We start from the raw sequence: 13998 nt of genomic DNA, 5'->3' as shown, positions 1-13998 counted from the left end.
TCCCTGGCAGGAGGCCTGGAGAACTGGGGCAGGACAGGGCCCTGGGGCCAAGTTCTGCAGGTGCTCAGACAGCTCCTTGCTACGCAGAGGATGACCCAGTGAGGTGTGGGTCCTTCATGGTGACAGGAGGGAAATGCTAACCAGGGAGGCTTCACTCATGCTGAGGAACAGAGGCTCATTCCTGGGACCTGGGCAGGAGACTGTGATGACAGTTAACCTCGCTGAGCACTCCTTACGCCTGAGAGAGCGATTCTAAGCACTAGTCAACACAGGCCATCTGGCTCCACACTCCTAACTTCTGTGCCTTACTGCGGAAGGGTATACAGTTTCAGAACTTTCCTAAGAACCTGCAGGACCAACTGGTCACTGTGAACAAGTCCAAGGTGGCCCTAGTTCCTGGCAGACCACGGTCTGGATACACCAACACGCACATGTCCCAGCCTACCTCTGCCTTGCTGGGAATCCAATGACGCCATCAGCTTTCTTTCTGCTCACTTGGCACAAGCCGACTTCGAGAATGAGGCTATGCTAGCGTGGGCTGGGTACACCGCGGTGGCCAGTGCACACGGCATGGGTCAGAACCCCGTATCTGCTGTATCAGACCTAGAGCAGTTGAGGGATTCCCAGCCCTCTGGGGCCGGTCTAGCTCAGACCCCAGACTATATCGCACTGCCACCTTCCCCCCTACACCCCTCATTGTAATACCCCTTGCCCGGGAGCTGTGATTTCACTGAAGATGTGAATGATTCTGAGCACACCCAAGCCCCAAGTGGTCCCGCAGGGGTCCCCAGTGAAGGGACAGAAACCAGAGCACATCTGCCTGAATGGAGGGAGGAGAGAACTGGGGTGGGAGAGGGGTCAGGCAGCCTGAGCACAGCTCTGAATCTCAGATCTGCCCCCTCACTAGCTCTGAGCCTCAGTCTTCCCATCTGTAGAATGGGGCTCAGGGCTGCCCTATCAGGGTGCCAGGAGGGTAGAATGAGAGGTAAGTGTAGTCTGGCTTGGTAAATATTAGCTGCTGCGGTTCTTGGCCTCACAATCAGCCCAAAGGCTAACTAACCTCCCTGTGTGGGTAGCACTGCCAGCTTGCAGGTATGTTTTATTTGCCTTAAAAATTGGGGAAATTCCCATTAAAAATTGATTTCTAAAAGAAAAAAAAAGCTGGATTCACTGCTTCCCTTTAAAAGTATCTGAAGACAGTGGTCTGCATCCCCCTACCCCCGCATAACAGCGGGGCTGGAGCTGAATGGGCTCTGTCCCTTCGGACAGGTCTGGCACCTCCCACCCCTCCATTCATTTCCAGAACCTGCTGGCCCCTGGAGCATCTCTGCTCATGAACCTGGTAAGCAGGCCTTTGGACGAGCTATGGGAGGTTCAGAAAGGTCAAGTGATTTGCCCAAAGCCACAATGCCAGCAGTGGTAGAGCCATGTCCGCGGCCCGGACCAGTGCCTCTGCCATTAGTAGCCACAGCCCCCAAGGATTTCACCTATGTGTTTCCATCACCTCCCCCAAGACCCCCATGGGACATATCCTATTACTGACCTGATTCCACAGAGGAGGAAAATGAGGCTCAGAGAAGGGCAGTGAATTTGCCCAAGGTCACCCAACCAGTAAGCAGGGAGCTGAGCCTGGACTAGATCTGGCTCTGTAGCAAGTGCCCTTCCTAATGGCTTTACTCACCATCCCCGAGTGCCCCTGACCCCATCTCACTGACTACCACCTCAGCAGGCTCCCAATGGCAGCCTGGGGGTCTACCAGGCAGAGGGGCTGAGGCTCTGGCTCGCAACAGGACGCTGACAAGGCGCATCGGGAGGCCAGGGCGGACCGCGACCAGAGTCTCCCGAGTTTCTGACACACAGGAAATGGGCCACAACAGGGACGAGCCAGGGCTGCCCCAATCTCACACCCGAGCCCCGCGGATCCACGGCCCCTTCTCTGGCATCTTTCCCCACCTAGTCTATTCGTTCTGGCCCCAATCTCCCAAACTCGAAACTGCATGAAGTTTGCTCACTGGAAAGAGCTCTAGATTCGAATCCAGGCTTAATCAGACCTACCCGGCAATACCTACCTACTGCTGTAAGCATAGACATGATATATGCCAAATGCTCAGCACGGTGTCTAGCCTGTACTAGGCACACGATACAGACCTGATGACTGACTGGGTAAGTGGATCCCCATTTTATAGATGAGGAAGCTGCAGCCCCAGGTCACTCAGCATTTAGTAGCAACACTGGGATTGGCGCCAGGGTGTGATGGATCTGGGCCTGGGCTCTTGGCCGTGATGCCACCTCCTGACCCAGCCTTTTGGGGGTGGAGGTGGGTGGGAGGAACTGTCACTGGCCTCATCGGAATTGGACCACAGTCGAGGCCCCCTCCTGGGCTTGTCAGAGAAATGGCTTTCCAGGAATTTTGTGCCTCTTCAGGGAAGACGGGCCCCATGTCTCTGTTCCCCCCCACCCTGTTTCCTTGCTCACTGTGTCCCCACATCACGTCTGTGGCCAGCAAGGTGTTGACTGCCCCCCCCCGCCACCCTATGGTCATCAGGTAATAGGATGTGGGCACAGGGCAGCCCTCAACCTCCCAGGCTGCAAGCCTCTTTAGGATCTTTAGGTTTGAGATCTTTTCAAGTGCTCCCCCCATCCCTGAAATAATCACATCCTGCTACCATCCCCCCAAAGCCCGCAGAAACCACAGTGCAGACCAGCTAGGGTGGTGGTGGCTGGCATTTATTGGCATCTATCATGTGCCAAGTACCGTACCAAGGACTCGCCATGTTTTATTTCAGCAAATCCTCGCTGCCTGTCCCTGAGGGGGCTGCTACTCTGCCCATTGTACTGGTAGGAAAACCGACACTTGCCCAGCGTCACCAGAGCTGACAAGAGACAGAGTCCAAACTTGAACCCTAGCCTGGGAACCTCCACGCTCCCAAGCTGCTAGGTGAAGGTTTTGGATTCCAGAGTGGAGAGGGCAGGGGGTTTGGGCACTTGTCTTGACTCTTCTCCAGACTGGTGAGTTAACTTGGCTGGAACTCCTGTCTGCCCTGAGCCTCGGTTTCCCCACTTCTAGTAAGAAGCACATTTGCTGCTGCTCTCCACACCTGCCCCTGCCCCTGCCCCCAGCTTGGAGAAGGGGCTGACGCTCCAGGAGCAGCTTTCCCAGTCACTCTGGAGTGGCCTCACTGACTGAGCAGCGTGGCACACAGTTCTTCTGCAGCCCCGGAAAAGGGTCACCAGGATGGCTGGCTCAGGGCTCCTCCACCCACAGGCCTGGCTCCAGGTCCCCATGTCCGGCCCTCCTCTACCCCCTCTTCAACCCAAATCTATAGCCCAGGGCCCAAGACAGGGCAAACTTCCTCTTCCAAAGAGCAGCGGCATCAAGGGTTCCCAGGAGCCCCCGGAAAACCCCCACGCAGGCCAGTGACACTGGTCCGGGCTGGGGATCCTCTCCCAAGCTCCGAGGGCCTCCTGGCGATGGGGTGCGACATGCCTCTCCGGATCAGAGCATTTCCCGAAGACCCAGCACCCCTGCCGCGGGAACCCCTAGGGTATCTGGGGAGCGGTGTGCGGGGGTGGTCTGACCCGGGAGAGTCGCGAGCGGGTGTGCCCCAGGGGCGGTGGGGACAGTCAGGATGCTGAGTGTGAAAGTGAGGGGCGCTCGTGCGGCGCGGGCGCCGGGGAGGCGTGTAAAAGGCCGGGCGAGTCGCGTGTGTGCACACGCGGGACGGGCGTGCGGGGCGGGATGCGATGCGCAGTGCGCGGAGTGGCCGGGCCGGGGAAGGGCGCCCGGCGTGCGCTGTGCCCGGCGTACGTGTGCAAGCGCGGCGCGGGTGTGCAGACGCGCAGAGTGCGCGGAGGCCGGGGTCCGCGGCGCGGGGAAGGGTGCGCTACGCGCGTCCGCGCGCCGGACCGCTTCCCGGTGGGAGTCGGGGGCGGCCGGGTGCTACTCACCCCGGCTCCGCGGAGGGGCCGCTTCTACGCTCCGGCTCCGGCTCCTGGCTCGCGGCTCCCGGCCGGCCTCCCGCAGCGCGCACGCACCGGCGCCAAGCCCGGCCGTCGCCGGCAACGCCACCCCTGCAGTGTCGCCCGGCGCCCGCCTCGGAGCAGCGCGGCGCGGGCCGGGGGCTCGGCCGGGCCCGGGAGGCAGACGGGAGCTGCGCCGCAGTCCGGGCACGCTCCCAGGAGCCCGCCGCGCGCTCCCTCGCGCTCGCCCGCCCCCCTCCCGCTCCCTCTTTAATTTAAAGCGACAACCCCGAGCGCTCTCTCCGCTCCCGCGAGCTGCGCACCGCTTCCGGGGTCTGAGCCGAAGATCCCCAAGCGCGCCCCGCAGTCCCGCGGGGTCGCCCGAGGCCGAGCCCAGCCCCTCACTCCCAGGCCAGGGGACGAGGGTGGGGTGGGGATGCGCTCACCAGGTGCTCGGAGAGGCAGGCGATGCGCTGGACGCAGGCCCAGGTTCTAGCCCCAGCCTGCAGCACGCTGGGCTATCCTGGTCCCTTTCTGGGCCTCAGTTTCTTTTTCCGTTAAACGGGCCTGATGCTGCGCACCTGCTAGAAACCGGTAAGAAAACAGGTGGTAGATGGAGCCGCGGGAGGTTTCCCCTTTCCTGAATGCATAATTACCCCTCCCACCGTAATTGGGCTGTGGGGCAGGCCAACATCATCTCACTTAACCTTCACAAAGATCTAGTGGGTTCGTGGTCACTCCGTTTTGACATGAAGAAACAGGCTCAAAGAGATCCAATGACCTTCCCAAGGCCACAGAGCCAAAGATCAGAGCCAAGACTTGAATCTACGTCTGTGTGACTTCAAAGCCCATGCTCTTAACCGGTTAGAGGTCGCGCTTTCTCTCCCAAAGGGATGAATGAATCATTCAGGAGATATTTATGACGCCCCCGCTGGACTCTAGGCAGAGTGCCAGGTGTGGGCGATCTTCCATGTTCCTGGAACAGGGGGACAGGTCCCACCCTACCCTCGCAGTCTGGCAGGGAGGCACGCACTCATCAGGGGCTGCGCGCGTGGGGGGGGGAGGGGCAGGTGCCACAATGCCAGTGCTGTGGGCACAGTGATCAAGAGAGCAGGCTTGGTGAGCACCTGGAAAGTCCTCTGGGGAGTGGGGGGGGGGCGGCGCTGGAGGATCTGGGATGAGGTGAAAGGAGAAAGGATCTCAGACGGGGAGTGATGTAGGAAACAAAGGCAAAAGAAAAAATTTATGTTTCCTAACTACCAACAACCCACAGACAAGTCCTTGAAAAACACAGAGTGACCTTCCTTTGGGAGCTCAGCTGCCTTGATGTTGACACTTTGCTGAGGGCAAAAGGCAATCTCAGCTTAACATTATTCTGACCCCCAAGATCCTGTAAGTCTGCTTATAAAAATTCCTTTGGAAGGGCGCCTGGTGGCTCAGTCAGTTAAGCCTCCAACTCTTGATTTCGGCTCAGGTCATGATCTCACAATCTGTGGTATCAAGCCCTGTGCCAGGCTCTGGGTTGACAGCTCGGGGCCTGCTTGGGATTCTTTTTCTGCCCCTCCCCTGCGTGCATGCTCACGTGCTCTCTCTCTCTCTCTCTCAAAATAAATAAACATTTAAAAAAATTCCTTTGGAAACTTCCTTTATCTCTACCATCCAAATATATGTTAGCAATCATCCTCCAAGCATATGGCCCACTGATGTACATCTGAAGGGTCTCATGACCAAGGTTTTATTAGACAGTAATAAATGACCTTTCCCTAACAACAGCTAGCCCCTCAAGGTCCTGGAAACCTTGCTTCCAAATTCCTTAGAGACTTCTGCTAACCCTAACCCCCTCCCAACTTGAAAGTATATAATCAGTCGCTCCTCACAACCCCAGTGCAGCTCTGTGTGCCCACAGGTCCCGTCCCCATTCTTTAATAAAACCACCTTTTTGCACCGAAGACATCTCAAGAATTCTTTCTTGACCGTTCACTCTGAACACCATTTCCACAGCAGGTAGCAAGTGTGTAAAGGCGGCAGTGGTTCCTGGATCATCTACCCTCTGGGACTTCAGGGCTGAGAGCAACCTGTGGGCACTCCTCTCAGTAGGAGCTGGGTCTATGCCGGCCTTATGGGGGAGTGGGCTTCCTTGGCCTGCAAGGCCTGACCCTGGGAAGCCAGGGGTGCAGTTTCACTTATACCCACAGGAGGCGCCCTTGGTTTTTGCTTATTTTCTGGGTCTGGAAGAAAACAGAGGCAGGGCATTACTTATGACCTTGGAGGTAGGTACCAGGCACTGGGCCGTGGGCTTTCACTGCCATTTCTCATTTAACTTAATCTTCACATTCAGCTGCAGCTTTGGAATGATTGAGCCCATTTTCCATGTGAGATCACCCAAGCCTGAGGAATGACAGGGTTCCCGTTTGGGCGGGTGTGGTGAGTTAGATACATCATCAAGCCCATTTCTGGGCTTCTATGGGAGCCGCAGAAAGCTGAAGTTGAGGCTGGTCTGGTTCTGGTGTCAGCCCTCCAGGCTGATGCAGGAAGTGCCCTGAACTTGGTAAGAAATCTTGTAAATTTCATGCTAAACCCTTCCTCCGGCAGAAAAGCGTATGCACTGTGCACCAACGTCAGGAACCACAAGTGCCTGTCAACAGGTGTGTGAATGCATCAGGGTATAGTCACATGGCAGACATGTAGCAAAGGGAGAGAAAAACTACCACCACCTGCAACAAGGTGGATGAATTTCACCCGCAGGTGGTGGTGAATGGTGCTTATCGTGTCAAGTGAAATAAGCCAGACACAAAAGAACACATGCTGTATGATTCCATTTACTTATTCCATTTATATGTTAAAAAAAACCAGGCAAAACTACTCTCTGTTGTTGGCAGTCAGGATGGCGGTTACCATGAGGGTGGTGGCTGGGAGGGCCTAAGGGGATTCTGGGAGGCTCCTCATGTTCTGTTTTGTTGTTGTTGTTGTTGTTGTTGTTTTCAAGTTTACTTATTTATTTATTTTAAGAGAGAGAGAGAGAGAGAGAGAGAGAGAGAGAGAGAGCGCAGAAGCGGGAGGAGGGGCAGAGAGAAGGAAAGACAAAAATCCCAAGCAGGCTCTGCACCATCGGCACAGAGCCCGATTTGGGGCTGGAACTCACAAACTGTTGAGATCATGACCTAAGCCGAGGTCAAGAGTCAGACGCTTAACCAGCTGCGCCACCCAGGCGCCCCTCGTGTTCTGGTTTTGATCTTGGTGTTGGCTCCTGGGTGTGTTCATTTTGTGAAAATTCCCAGCATTGGACACTTACAGTTTGCATGCATTTCTGCATGCATGATCCACTTCTGTATACAAAAACAAAAGCACCTCCTGTGCCTGCCCACCACACTGGAATAAAAGCCAGACTCCTTTCTGTGGTCCGTAAGGCCCTGCTGGTCTCTCCGACCTGTCCTACCGTCCTCCTCCTCACCCACCGATCTCCCGCCTCTCAGGCCTTCTGGTGTTCCTGACACCTGCCAAACCATTTTCCACCTCAGGGATTCTCGCTTGCTGGTTCCTCTGCCTGGAAAGCTCTTTCCCTGATCGTGCTCCCTCTATCCCCTCAACATTACCCGCAAGCAGTCACCTCTACAGAGAGGCCCTTCTGACTACCCCACAGAGAATCCTCCACCCACAGTCATTTCCTTCAAAACACCAGCCGTGATCTGCAATTATTTCATGTATTTGTTTACAGTTAATTTTCTGCCTCCTCCACTAGACTAACAGTCGCAAACACACGGCACAGTTACTGTTTGCCAAGTGCTCTTCTAACATTGTATTAAGGCATTGAGTCCCCACCCCAACCCCATGGGGAGACACTACTTTTAGGCCTATTTTACAGTTGAGGCAACTGGGGCTCAGAGAGGTTATGAGGTTACATGTAACTTGCTCATGGTCACACAGCTGAAAAGCAGCAAAGCTGGGGTTTGAACCCAGGGAGCCTGGCCCCGGAGGCTCTGCTTTAACTCTACAGTTTGACAATGTTGCCTATCTTCTTCCTTGTAACCTAGCTGGGATGGTGCCTGGCATACAGTAGGTACTCAATCAATGTTTGCTATGTGAATAGTAAATGAACGAACGAGAGAATGAAGGGTTAGTGGAAAGTGGGGGGGAGGGGCTTGGATCCCAGAGTGGGTGTTGAGGAGAGGAGGTGTGCAATGGTATTTGGAGTCCCAATAGCAAGCTAACCAGGGAACTGAGAGCAGTTGGAGGTTCTGATACAGTTGGAACTAACTGTAAGCCGTGGTCAAGGCCAAGGCCTTACCTGGGTCTGGGCTCAGGCACATCGCCTGCCGAAGTTGAGCCCACTTTCAGCTTCCCCTACAGACGCTGCAAGGCACAGAGGTCTGGGGCTTTGGTGCCCCCTCAACCCCACAGTCCACACTCTGAAGGCCCTGGCTCTGGAATCGTGGGTCTCCACTGTGGATGTCCTGGGTGTCACATTCGCTCCCATTCGGCCATTCCCAAGAGTCCCACGGCTCTTCGGACTCCCTCTCACCCCACCCCCAGAAGCCAGGACCACCCCAGAAGAAACTCCCAGTTCTACCTGTGAGTTCTGGAAAGTTCTCTGTGCTTGGTCTCAGTTTTCCCATTCCCTTCCATAAACTGGGATCATCTGTCCCGATATCACCAACTGTTGTGAGGATTACACGGTGTAACAGCCAAGAAAATACTTTGCTTGAATCCCAGTTCGGTATGATTACTTCAAGAAAATATGGGGGCAGGTAACAGCGGCGGCTCCCATTGGCTGAGGGCTTGCTGTATGTCACTCATGCGCCCCTTTACTGCCCCTCCAGCCCTGTGAGGCTCATCCCCGTCTTACGGATGAAGGCACTGAGCTCAGAGAAGGGAAGCCACTTGCACATAATGGGAATTCACGTTTACATCTGCCTGACCTCAGAGCTCATGCCCAGGGGCATTAGGGCTGAGCCTGTCCAAAAATGAAAGAGTCGGGCCCTCGGAGGTGACAGGTCTCAAGATGCAGGGCAAGGAGTGGCCAGCCGGGGCCTGGACAATGTAGAGACGTGCTGGGTTCCCTGCCAGGACCCCCAAACCGGCTGGCTGGATTCGTGCCTCCCATTTTCTCATTCACTCTGTCACACTCTAAGGCTGATGGGGGAAACAGACAGAGCGCAGGAGAGGAGTCATGCCATGAGTTAACGGTGGATGGGGGTTGTGGCACTCTGTCTCCACCCCCACCTCCAAAGCCCAGGCCCTTGTAGGGTGCCCGGTGCCTCCCCCACCCCTTTCCCAGGCTACCCACCCCTGGTGCCCTCTTGGCCACACTCTGCTCCTTCCGTGGCATCTCCCACCTCAACCTCATCTTTGCCTTGGCGGACTACAGTGCTGGTCTGAGGTGCGAAGGCGAGCTGGGGACACCATTAGGGGCCCCAAGTGCTTAGAGCTAGGGGGACCCGCTCAGCATTGGGCAGGCACCGAGGCTTCTTAACCCCTCGGCCCCAGTGGCCCCTGGGTCTGCGCAGGGTGTCGCCACAGACAGTAGCTGGGAGCCAGGATGGTGGGGGATGTGGAGATGTGCAGAGTAAGCAGCAGCAGAGGAGGGGCAGAGCTGGCGGCGGGGGCGGGGGAGGGGGCAGGGGAAGATCAGGCCCTCACAGCCGTGTTAGTGATTTTCAAACTTTATGCCCAGAACCCTTTCTTTATGAAACAAATCAAAGGGATCTGTTCCTACTGAAGCCAGAGCTTCCTCTCCATCCTGGGGCTCTGGGAAGCATAGTCTGAGGTTCAGTTCACTGAGGTCTATTTTGGGGGTGCCCAGGTTGTAGCTGAATAATGGCCCTCTGAAGATGACCATATTCTCATCCCCCAAACCGTGAATATTACCTCCCGTTGTAAAAGGAAAGTTGCGTGTGTGGTTAAGTTAAGGGTCTTGCGATGAGAGTATCCTGGATTATCACCGTGAGCCCAGCGTGATCGCAGGGGCCTTTATAGGAGCGAGGCAGGAGGGCCGGAGTCAGAGAAAGAGAATAGGCAAGCGACAAAAGGCCAAGTGATACCGGGCCATGAGCCAAGGAATGAGGACAGCTTCTAGAAACAGGAGAAAAGCAAGGAAATGGATTCTCCTCTCAAGCTTCCAGAAGGAACTAATCCTGCTGAGATCTTGATTCTAGCCCTGTAAGACCCATTTCAGATTCCTGACCTCGAGACTGCAGGAGAATAAATTTAAGCCTCGATTGTGCAGTAATTTTTTATTTTGTGTGGCAAAAGGAAGCTAATGCACCCAGGCGGGTCTTGAGTAACCAGCTTCAGGAAGGCCAGAAGCAGGCATGGGGAATGGGGGGGGTGGTGCACTGCCTTCTGCAGAGACGTCTGGGAAGAGGGCTGGCTTGAGGGTGAATCAGTTCCCAAGCTTCTGGTGGCTCTAGTATTTCGCCATATTCTGGGATCATGTCGCTCAGCATAACAAGTGTGGCTTATGCCCTGGCCAGGGACTCCCTGTCTTCTCCTCTATCTGCCGCTTTCCTGGACCCAGGAAAGGTAGGGCCAGCCAACAGGTCTCCTGAAAGGAGGCAGACAGGACCCTGCCCCCGGGGCTTATACTCTAGTGAGGAAGATAAGAGGTGAACAAGCAAGGTAACAAGATACTTAACGGATTTTGATAACTTGACCAGTAAGCAGGGTGACGTGACAGAGAGTGGCTAGGTGGTCAAGGAGGGCTTCTGAGGAGGTGACATTTGAGCTAGACCTACAACGATAGGACTCTGGGGCAGTCCAGGCAGAGGAAACAGCGAGTGTCAAGGCCCTGGGGCAGCAGGGAGCCTTGTGCAATCAGAGGGCCTGGCAGGTTTAGGCAATGGCGATAAAAGTCCCCTCAGAAGGAGTAGGGACCACCATGATCTAATGTCAGTTTTCATGACTTCTTCTCTGGCTATTCTGGGGAACAGGGATAGAGGGCAAGAGTTTGGAAGCTATTGCAGGATTCAAGCAGAGAAGGTGAGAGCTTGGAACTGAGTTTTTGTTTATTTTTTAAATGTTTATTTATTTTTGGGAGAGAGGGGAGGGGCAGAGAGAGAGAGGGAGACAGAGGATCCGAAGGGGGCTCTGTGCTGTCAGCACAGAGCCAGAGGCAGGGCTCAAACTCCTGCTCTGTGAGATCATGACCTGAGCCAAAGTCGGATGCTTAACTGGCTGAGCCGGAACCGACTTTTGTCAGGAAGAGGAGTGGACAGATTTAGGGTCTATCTTGGGGGCACAACAGCCAGTTAAGAAGAGAAGGTGCTGTCATTCCTTCTACGCCATCCATGAGGCTCATAAAATAGAGTGTAGTTCCAGAACAAGCTTGCCTCGGGGAGATTCTGTGATGCCCCTTTTTGATAATATGTGCCACTTAGAGACTCTGTCTTCCACGTTTAAAGAAACACTAGTCTAGCATCTGAAATGGCTGAAAAGTTATTTACATTTTTCCAAGAGCTTCTCTAGAAAATGCCAAAGAAGTGCATAAGGCCCAGCAAAAATCCTCTCCTCCCGTCTTCTCTTACCCATGCCTCCTGCTCCCCAAATCTCTCTCTACCTGGCTCCAGACTCTGCTGAGTGCTCTGTTTGGGGCTCTCGCACCGCCTGCCCTCACCCTGCCTCTTGGTGCGATGATGTTTCTCTCCAGCCATGAGCTCCTCAGCTTCCCAGTGACATCCAGCCAGGCCTCCCCTGCTTTCTCCAGCCCCCCTCCTCCCCGTCCTTGCACAGTTTTTTCCGCTCACGTACAGGGAGGAACTTCATAAAGATCCAAACGCGAAGGGATTCCAGTAGTGAAAGCCACAACAGCTGGGATCTGTCAGGCCTGTTTCAAACCCTCTTTATATTTTCACGATCTCATTTAATCCCACCAGGTTGATGCTATAATTAACTCTTTTTGCTGACAGAGAATCCAGGTCCAGTAAAGCTGAAATCACGGTCCATGTACAGCCCCCGTACCTGGCCCCAGATCCTGGACGCTGTCTCTTTCCAAGAAGCCCCTTAACTTCCCTTTGTTCCTAGTTGGGGATCCCATCGTACCCGAGGGCACCCACCCTGCCTGGTCCTGCATGCCTCCCTCATCCTCGTCAGGGTGAGGATGTGTCTCCAGCACAGCTCCTTGGAGAATTCCCCAGTTGAGTGCAGAGAGCATGAGGCCAAGGGGCTGGGACCCAGGTTGGGGAGGTCCCGGAGATGTGTGTTTGGGGGCAGGGACTCGTTCTCCCCAGCTCCACTGTTGTAACACTCCGCTCAGGGGACGATGAGTCTCTGCACCCACAGGACACCCAGGCTGCCTCATTCATGCGTAGTTCAGAGCCTCTTGGTTGAGGGAGCTGCCACTGACGTTAGGGCAGAGGAAATTCAAGTGGAAGTGTAGCTCTGGATGTAAGGCGAGGTGGGGGGCCCTTTCCAGCCACCCAGGACGTGCCCACAGAGACCTGTCTGCCAGCCGCTCTCCCCTGCTGGGTATCTGTCTGTCCATCTGCCTCTGTGGCTTGGAGGCCCAAGTTTGCTGTGACTCTTCCCACCTCCCTCTTGAGGCCCACGTTCACCGGCTGGGACTGTCCTTGCATTACTCCTGCCCCTGTTTTAGGCATTCCCAGCTGCCAGGAAACACCACTGTAGGAGGTGTTCCCAGATGCCTGTGGAGGGCAAGACAGGATGCTTAGGCCCATCTGTGTCCTCAGACGCCCATGACAAACCTTGTTGCTGCCTCCATTTGAATGAAAACAGCTGTGTGACCAGCCCAGCACCCACCCCTTTCCTTCCCCTCAGCCTTTATTCTCCAGCCTGGGTCTCACCAACAAGGCTCCAGGTTCCCACCAGGTCCCAGTTTCCAGGGACATGCCTCGCTCACAGCCCGGCCTCGGTGCCCAGGCAGAAGGCAGGCTGGCAGGGGGCCCTTCTCTAGCCATCTCCAGAGAAGCTGGTGCTGGGGAGGTAGGGAAGCTAGCCCGTGGTGTCTGTGGCCCCCCATTCCATCCACTCACCCCCCCAACCTCCCAGGTATCTGCTCTGGGCACACTGTTTGGATTCCCAGTCACTGAGTTCATCAATAATGTTCTCCCAACAAGCACTGTCTATGGGGATGCAGAGGCGAAGGCGACACTGTTCCTGATCCCTGAATGCTCCTAGGCTGGTGGGATAGTGTAGCTGCATGAACTGTGCAACCGCCCCCTCCGCCCCCCAAAGATATGTCCGAGTCCTGACCCCCAGCACCTGTGAATGTAACCTTTTTTAGGAATCAGGTCTTTGCTGAGATAATTTAGGATCTCAAGGTGAGATTGCCTTGGATATAGAGTGAGCCCTAAATCTGATGGCTGGGGGCCTCTTAAGGGAAGACCACAGACACAGAGACACAGAGAGAAGGCCGTGTGAAGACGAGGCAGAGGGTGGATGTAGGAAACCCAAGCGAAAAAAGGGTTGCTGGTCACGACCAGAAGCAGGGAGAGAGGCCTGGAAGAGAGTCTCCCTCAAGCCTCCAGAGAGAACCGAACCAGCCCTAACAACACGTCGATTTCAGACTTCTGGCCTCCAGAACTGTGAGAGGGTAGACTTCTGTTGTTTTAAGCTGCCGAGCTTGTGGTCATTTGTTGTAGCAGCCCCTAATACAGATGGCACGAACCCCAACCTGTGCCAGAGCACCGAGCAGAGTGCCACGCGAGTCTGGGGGCGGAAAGGCCCAGAGAAAGCTTCTCAGCCAAGGCCGCACTTGACATGGGCCTGGAACCACGCAGGGAAGAGAAGGGTCGGGAGGACCTCATACTTGAGGGTCCAAGGCAGGACCATCTGGTGTGCTCAGCGTCCAGCTAAATGGCTGATGGGGCCTCGGCCCAGGGAGGGAGGTTGTGGGCCAGGGGCCCAGGGGGAGTGAAGGGGATGAACCCAAGGCCTGAAGGCCTTGAATGGCAGGGTTGGGGCAAAGAGGAGAGAGGTAGGAATCTTGGCTGAAAACCAGAAAGGTCTGGATGGCTCACTCAGCTCCGGAAGGGCTGTAGGGAGAAGAGGGAGGTGTGATCCAACTGCGCCTTGAACACCACCTGT

The sequence above is a fragment of the Lynx rufus genome, unplaced genomic scaffold, assembly GCF_022079265.1.
Source record: "Lynx rufus isolate CCGP_SWC_20201006 ecotype Redwood Valley unplaced genomic scaffold, mLynRuf1.p SCAF_9, whole genome shotgun sequence".
Taxonomy (NCBI): Eukaryota; Metazoa; Chordata; class Mammalia; order Carnivora; family Felidae; genus Lynx; species Lynx rufus.
Note: the sequence above shows the minus strand (reverse complement) of the source record.